This window comes from Montipora capricornis, chromosome 11, assembly GCF_036669925.1.
Source record: "Montipora capricornis isolate CH-2021 chromosome 11, ASM3666992v2, whole genome shotgun sequence".
In the NCBI taxonomy this organism is placed as follows: domain Eukaryota; kingdom Metazoa; phylum Cnidaria; class Anthozoa; order Scleractinia; family Acroporidae; genus Montipora; species Montipora capricornis.
The window spans coordinates 39,270,926-39,278,425 of NC_090893.1; the positions used below are offsets into that span (position 1 = coordinate 39,270,926).

Here is a 7,500-nt window from a genome sequence, read left to right on the forward strand (position 1 = left end):
GACATTTTCGGGCAAACATTGGAACGTTATTCTTTACCTGTTTGTTTTGGATTTCACTGCTGTAAATGCTGGGGTGGTACATGTAGTTTTACAACACTCCATATAATTATTCATATCATTCAGCACGCGCTGACCGAGTGATATTTCTTCATTTGTTGTCTTCGATATTCCCTCTGCGAACGAAAATATCTACATTTTTTTTTTGGCAATGGTTTTCTGGGAAGTCTCATTTCCTGTCCTATTTGAGATGCTCCTTTCCATTCTAACCAGCTTTCAATAATTTTCTGCCGAACAAACCTTGGAATTGCCTTCCTTGCAGAGTGAAGGCACCCATTTCAAAACAACACCAGAGAGCAATGGTGAAATTACTTCGCCACATTCCCACGAAGTTCGGCGCGAAATTCCCAAATTCGTTTCAAAGTTTCCCATTTGTTTGACAGTTACGTATTGAAATTCCCAAGTTCGAAGTGAACTTATGAAATTTACAACGAACTTTGCAAATCGCCTGTCAAACGTTTTGTGAAATGCACTGTAATTTTTTAATTCAGATGTGACTGAAGCACACGTACATATATAAAAACAATCTACCACTATTGCTTATCTCTTAATTTATTTCGGGATCAATATTATTGCTGCTGAACCAGTTTCAACGAACAAGGACATTGCATATTAAAGGTAATTAAACATTTGAAATCCCTTACTGGGTCTAGTCTTAGCTTGTGGGCTAAACAATCAGTTTAGTTTAAAGCAAGGGAGCAATAAACGTTTTGATAACAGTCATTTTATCTCGATCCGTGTCAACTTGAAATGCCTCATTCATTTGCACAGTTTGTTCGAGTGTGCATATCTTGTTGGTCTTCATGTTTTTGGCATTTGTGATTCAAAGGCCTCTCCCCCAACGTAATATAAATTATAGGCCATCTTACAGTTGTTTGCTCAGTGAACTAGCCTATGAATAGCCTTGTATTGATACAGACATCACTGCTTTTATCATGATTTTGTGTTATTGTAATTCTACATGTAATTACACTGTAGTCTATATTAACATTAGAAAAGCACAAAGGTTTGTATCAAAGCAGGGTCACCGGCCAGGTAACTTGGCCACAACTGTAAAATGGTCTATTTGTGATAATTATGTCTAGGCTTAAATGATTTGTGGTTAGGAAAGTTCAACTTTTTCCTTACAGGAGTTATTTGTCGTATAAATTAACAACAAGCTAAGTGTTCTTTGACAAATTTTTCATATCGATAAAAAAGGTGTCAGCTAATGCCTCCGGTCCTAGTCCTATCTAAATTTCATTGCTGTCAGCATTCCTTTTACTTTTACTTTGTAATAATGTAATTCAGTTGTGACTGATGCACACAAGCAAACAATCTACATGTATCAATTGCCTATCCATTAATTTATTTGCAGTGGGATCAATTATTGCTGTTGAACCAGTTCCGACGAACAAGGACATTGCAAGGTAATTAAAAATTTTCCCCTACTTGGTCTAATTAATTATTTGTTTGTTGATTGATCAAATTATCCTTCAGTCTGTCTATTTTTTGCTTGTACATCCAGAAAGTAAGTAAGGAAATAACATATGCATTCCTTTAATTTTTTTAATTTTTGTAATTCACTTGTGACTGACGCAGGCATGCAAACAATCTACTAGTATTGCTTATCCCTCACTTTATGCGTAGGGTGATTCATTATTGCTGCTGAGCCAGCAGTTTCAACGAACGAGGACATTGCAAGGTAATTAAACATTTTCCCCTTCTTGGTCTAGTTAATTATTTGTTTGTTGCTTGATTGAAATATCCTGCATTCTTTGCTTGTACATCCAGAAAGTAAGTAAGGAAATAACATATGTGGAGTATTCCCTAAGTAGAGTAAGTTTTGTTTCACTTGTCTTATCCCGTAAGATTACCGAAGGAGTCTGTCGTGAAGCAAAAGATAATTAAGTTGCATTAAAGGAAAAAGGAAAGGCAAGATTGCTTTGAACAATTCAGCTGTGATACGCGTAATTCTGATTCGGGGAGGTCTCCTTGCTTTGAAGTCTCACTTAAGGCTAAGCAAGACCAGAGCCTCATATATACTTAGTGTCCCTTCACACCCTTTAACCGTGCGGGACTAAACATCAGTTTTTTGAAGCAATGGAGCAATAAACTATTTGAATAACAGGCATTTCAGTCTCGATCCGTGTTTGCACAGTTTGTGGGAGTATGCATGACTTGTTGAACTTCTTCATGTTCATAACAAGCCGCAACTGAACAGAAGTTCAAATATTCAAAAGGATGGTTGCTACGGGATGACTTCATTATCTGGCTTAGTGTGCATCATTCCATTGACACCTCTTTAATATCATTTTGTACAAACGTTTTGTACTGTGAGATAGTCAAGCCTGGTTATTTTAATCTAATGGGCAGGATCAGCCTTGTCAGGTCTTTGATTTCATAATTATGATATTTCTGCATATGCAAAAGCAGGAAAATTCACTTTCCCTCGATCGAGTGCAGCGATGAACCCCTTCGAGGGCAACGGTTTCTTCTTAACGGAAAGATTTGTGGCGCCCTTAGTGATGGAAAACGCACAATGTATGTCAAGGAGCCCTTTGGTAGCAAATTTTCCAATGGAATTTGCCTTGGTTCCTCTCGAGAACTTGAAAAATGGCGGGAGTTTCGATCGACCATTCGTTTGGAGTGATGTGTGCCATCCTCCAGCAGAAATTTAAAGAGCGCAAAAAATTGGAAAGTACATGTATGCTAATGGATTGTCAATGCCCTAAATTCACTTCAAATCGATGCAGAGCGTGACGACATTTAAGATAAGTACTGTACATCTAGCGCGATCGACCAAGCTAGCTGCTACCAACTACTTAAATTAAAAATGATCTTGATCGTGGGCAAGAGCGGTTGAAGAAATCGTAATGTGAAATTGTTAACACCGGAGGCAAAGGTGAAGCCAAAGATGGTGGAGAGAGGAGGATGAGGTGGCCGGATCTGATTAATCAGCTTACATTTTGTGAGGAAATAGTTCAGGAATCAAGGTTCAAGTTGTAATAACATGTTTGTTTGTTTGTTTTTTTCACCTTCATTGTTATTCTAGGCCAATTTGTCTATCCTTTCTGGTTACCCAAGCTGAACTCAGGACTGGCATTCAGCTCTAGTCATTTCATGAGCTCATGTGGGATATAAAACATGTTTACTTATTTTTCTTTTACATTCAATATGAATTGTATCAATGCTGTATATCCTTCCTGGTTCATCCAGACTGAAGTGGTATTCACAGTAATACCTGAGTGCTGCTAGGATATATAGCATGTTTAGTACAATGTAATTCTTTGTTGACCTTTGCTGTTCATCAAAACCATTGTTGTATACATTTGTATCTTTTCTGGTTAAGCAGGCTGACGTCCTGGCATTCTGTGTGATCCCTGAGCACTTCTGAGCAATACATGTATAACATATATATGTTTTGTTTCTATAATTATCTACTTTTCTGGTTCACCCAGGCTGGAGTCCTTGCATTCTGTGGAGTCCTGGCATTGTGCGTGATGCCTGAGTGCGTCTGGGATATATAACAAAGTCATGTTTTATTTCTTTTCTTTTAAATTTTCACTTTTAAGTAGGCTATAATGTTATCTGTCCTTTCTGGTTCACCCAGGCTGAAGAGCTGGCATTGTGCGTGATGCCTGAAATCGTCTATGATACATGTAGATAACATGTTTTCTTTCTTTTCTTTGAAAAATTCACTTTTAACTAGGTTATAATGTTATCTATTCTTTCTGGTTCACCCAGGCTGAAGTCCTCAGTGGCATTGTGTGTGATGCTTGAGTGCTTCTGGGATATAATAACAAAGTCATGTTTTGTTTCTGTTCTTTTAAATTTTCACTTTTATTAATTAAAAGTAGGCTATAATGTTATCTGTCCTTTCTGGTTCACCCATGCTGAAGTCCTGTTATTGTGCATGATGCCTGAAATCTTCTATGATACATGTAGATAACATGTTTTCTTTCTTTTCTTTGAAAAATTCACTTTTAACTACAGTAGGCTATAATGTTATCTATAATTCTTTCTGGTCCACCCAGGCTGAAGTCCTCAGTGGCATTTGTGTGTGATGCCTGAGTGCTCCTGGGATATAATAACAAAGTCATGTTTTGTTTCTCTTCTTTGAAAATTTCACTTTTAACTAAGCTATAATGTTATCTATTCTTTCTGGTTTACCCAGGCTAAAGTCCTGGCATTGTGCAATGATGGCTGAGTGTGTCTGGGAATAAAACATGTTTTGTTTCTTTTCTTTGAAACTTTCACTTTTAACTAGGCTATAATGTTAATTTATTCTTTCTGGTTCACCCAGGATGACATCCTGGCATTGTGCATGATGCCTGAGTGCATCTGAGATATACAGTTGTATAACAAGGTCATGTTGTATTTCTCTTCTTTGAAAATATCACTTTTAACTAGGCTTTAATGTTTTTTGTATCTAATTCCTTTCTGGTTCACCCAGGCTGAAGTCCTGGTATTGTGCGTGATGGCTGCGTGCATCTGGGATATATAACAAAGTCATGTTTTATTTCTCCTCTTTGAAAATTTCACTTTTAACTAGGCTATAATGTTACATGTATCTATTCTTTCTGGTTCACCCAGGCTGAAGTTCTGGTATTTTGTGTGATGCCTAAGTGCTTCTGGGATATATAACAAAGTCATTTTTTTATTTTTCTTCTTTGGAAATTTCACTTTTAACTTAGACTATAATGTTATCTGTCATTTTTTGTTCACTCAGGGTGAAGTCCTGGTATTGTGTGTGATGCCTGAGTGCTTCTGGGATATAATTATAACAAAGTCATGTTTTATTTATCTTCTTGTATGTGATGCCTGAGTGCTTCTGGGATATATAACAAAGTCATGTTTTATTTCTCTTCTTTGAAAATTTCACTTTCAACTAGGCTATAATGTTATCTGTCCTTTCTGGTTCACCCAGGCTGAAGTCCTGGCATTGTGCGTGATGCCTGATTGCATCTGGGATGTATAACAAAGTCATGCTTTATTTCTCTTCTTTGAAGAATTTCACTTTTACATGTAACTACTCCATAATGTCATCTATTCTATCTGGTTCACCCAGGCTAAAGTCCTGGTATTGTGTGTGACACCAGCACGTGACATATCCTAACGGATTCACCTTGACATGGTATCTTGAGAAGCACGGCCATGAGGCTTTGCGTGGCTCAAGCGAAGCTTTGTTTCAGTACCTCTTTCGAGTGATTAAAAACTCAAAGGGATTGATTGTTAGGGTAGGTGCATAAGAGTACAGATGGCATTTTATATGTTGGTTTGCTTTGTTTAATGTACTCCAGAAAAGGAAACTCAAACTAAGTTTTCCTTCTTTCATTTCCTTTTTGTCTAGCAAGTGTAGACTCCATCCTCTCTGTGCTGAAACATGTACAATTAACATAGTTGTTTTCAGAGTCAGGCATTTCAGGCTTAAATGACTTGGCTCAGGAAGTGATGATAAATAACACAGTACCAGATCTACATCCCACGTGGTACGGTACCGTCGCACAGGTGGATTGTTGTCTTGAAATACATGTACCCTTTATGAAGCAATAGGATGGCAAACCGTGTTCACCTTGTCACGAGGGGTAATGATAGCCGATAGAGCACTTCTGGCTGTGTTTATGATGGTGTATGAAAGCCCTTGTTCATGCAAACTCACCAGGAAATCCAATACTTTGTTTATAGGTGGATTGTACAAATCAATTTCCATTTACAGTTCCATTGATTGATATATGAGGTATAGTGTTTTTGGGTCCCATTTGACCATGATTGTACAGAAATGTGGGTACCTTTGCTCGAAGTCGGTCTCTGCTGGAGAGACTCTCTGATACTTTGCAAGCCAGTAGTTGTAGTTTTCTGCTGAGAGGGTGAATTGCATTACAATACGATAAATACATACTTAATTGATCGCTCCCCATAGGGGTTTTTAAAGGCCAAAGGAACACAAGAACTGAAGCGATGGAACAGAACAACAACAACAACAACTGTTAAGAATCCCAACCGGCTGGAGGCAAACCAGTTGTCTGTTTACTACAAGTGCAGCTGGGAAGATGAACCAGGGACTACCAGGAATAAATTCAGCAAATGGTCAGAGTAGTTCATGAACCCAGGATCTCCGGACCTCAAGACAATCGCCCTAACCACCAGGCCACACTGCCTCCCCTCTTTCCTGTGCAGCAGGTACAAGAGACTGTCTGACTGGGTAAGTGCTAGAGAATGGTCTGTCGGAAGATCCAGAAGGAGTGTAAGCTAGGGTTGTGTTGTTCGTAGTGGAACAAAAAGATCTCGTGTTGATTGATCTTGTTCGATCGATTTTTCGTTTGTTGTGCGTTTTACCAGCTCTTATGAAACTTGTCACGCAGCATTTTGCCAAACAACATCTGTGATTTGTCATCGTTGAGGAATGTTACTTGTCAGTTGACAAACATGGCAGACTCTGTGGAAGACCCACCATTCCTGAAAAAGAGATTACAGAGGACGTCGAAGTTGCATTGTCAGACGGTATAAATGGAGTGCAGATCTCCAGGCCCATCCATGAGAGAGATCTTTTGTGCAACTTGCACGACATCAATGTTGCCACACAAGTTTGACGTATAAAAACCGTCAAATAAGGGAGAAAGCATTGGATCAGATAGGAGAAACTCTGCATTGAACAAAACCCAAACTCCAGAAGTAAAGTAATACACAAAAGAGCCGCACTCTTTCGCTGTAGAGGGGCCATCTTGGCTGCAGACAACAACAACCAATCAGCCAATCAGCGGGCAGAATTATTCACGTTGGCAAAAACTTGCGGTGATCATTTTTGTTGGGTTGACAAGTTGGGGAAAGGAGTGGTAGGATGAGCAAATCGCTCTTCAACTTGCATGGCATCAATGTGGCCTGACAAGTTTGGCAAAAATGTTGCTCGTATTTCCTTGATTTTGCTTGTTTGTGGTCACAATCTCGTTCCCAGAGTCATCGTTTCCTTGACCGTTCTGCTGGACAAGGGTAACAGGTGATTTGCGTCTGACAACTCGTTCCTTGAATGCAGTCATGGGTGCTTGCGTCATGCCGTGTCTTTTAGCAGCAAAACTAACTTTGTTCACATTACGTCGCCATCGGTGGTAGACCAAAAACAAAAGATCTCTCATGATCTCCTTTTGTTCGTCGAGCACCAATTGTACATTACGTTATTGCTGTCTGTGTCTCAAGAGGTTGGTTTCAAAACATCTAGTTGCTTCCCAAATGAAACCACCCGTTCAAGTGTCTAAATCAAACCATGGGAGTTTCCGTCACGTGGGAAATTATTTAGTCACTTTATGATCCCTTTGTTAGGGAATTGCATGTGTTGTTGCGCAAGGGTTACGTGTTCAAACTTGCCCCTAATTTATGCACACGCTTCGCCATTTTATCTCGTGTACGTAGGTGACTTGCATCTCATTAGCCTAACCCTATATTATGCGATGCACGTGTTCCGATTCC

At 39.1% G+C, this 7,500-nt stretch overlaps 1 protein-coding gene across 8 annotated transcripts in view; it reads left to right on the plus strand.

Moving 5' to 3' along the window:
- Nucleotides 1–7,500, plus strand: part of LOC138024251 (uncharacterized) — a 16,441-nt gene that overhangs the window by 1,142 nt on the left and 7,799 nt on the right. For 6 of the 8 annotated variants that reach the window (XM_068871400.1, XM_068871399.1, XM_068871397.1 and 3 more), the window contains exons 2-3: nucleotides 1,415–1,466; nucleotides 1,687–1,741. The gene's annotated coding sequence lies outside the window, so the exon portion shown is untranslated. Of the gene's footprint in view, nucleotides 1–579; nucleotides 676–1,414; nucleotides 1,467–1,686; nucleotides 1,742–7,500 lie in introns of those variants that run through there. The other 2 variants (XM_068871398.1, XM_068871394.1) reach the window with 1 other exon arrangement.